The following is a 720-nucleotide window of genomic DNA, read 5'->3' on the forward strand; positions in this document are numbered from 1 at the left end:
TACCTCGTCTCCTACCTTCCAAACTTTACAGAAGCTCTCCTGCGAACCTTGCAGAACCAGCACTCCGCTGCGGAGTGAAAATCTCATTCTGGAAACATCCCCCAGGCTGTGGCTAAGCCATGTCTCCGCAATATCCTTTCTTTCAGGAATGCTGGTTCTGCAAGGTTCGCAGGAGAGCTTCTGTAAAGTTTGGAAGGTAGGAGACGAGGTACTGGCAGAAGTAAAGCTGTGAGTACCGGGCGTGAGTCGTGCTTCGGTAGCTCAGTTGGTAGAGCACTTGCCCGCGAAAGGCAAAGGTCCCGAGTTCGATTCTCGGTCGGGCACACAGTTTTAATCTGCCAGGAAGTTTCATATCAGCGCACACACCGCTGCATAGTGAAAATCTCATTCTGGTATTACCCATTGATTATGTATTACCAGTTCACCGTTGCCTCATATTCGTATTTTTGTTGTGAAGTCACGGTTTTTGGGTGATCGTCTTCTGTATTTGGGATAGCAATCAACCCCGGTATGTTTGTTGTCCAATTACGGTTTTCGGTATTTTTTTGTACATTTACCATCAGTCATAGAAGACGAAATGGGGTTTAATGACCCGCATGGTCCTTAAACCATGTTTTTCACTACTGAGTCACGCAGTTCCAGATCTTCGCGTGGATTGGGAAATTCAGCTTGGATGATTTTGTCGACATTGTGGGATGAATTATGTCGTGTAGCTATAAG

General features: G+C 46.2%; 1 non-coding gene across 1 annotated transcript; it reads left to right on the top strand.

Annotated features, from left to right (window-relative positions):
* Positions 1-249: 249 nt before the first annotated feature.
* Trnas-cga (transfer RNA serine (anticodon CGA)) lies at positions 250-324 on the top strand. The gene has a single exon. It is a non-coding gene; the product is annotated as a tRNA-Ser (tRNA).
* The last annotated feature ends 396 nt before the right edge of the window (positions 325-720 follow it).

This window comes from Schistocerca serialis, chromosome 12 (genome assembly GCF_023864345.2).
Source record: "Schistocerca serialis cubense isolate TAMUIC-IGC-003099 chromosome 12, iqSchSeri2.2, whole genome shotgun sequence".
NCBI lineage: Eukaryota > Metazoa > Arthropoda > Insecta > Orthoptera > Acrididae > Schistocerca > Schistocerca serialis.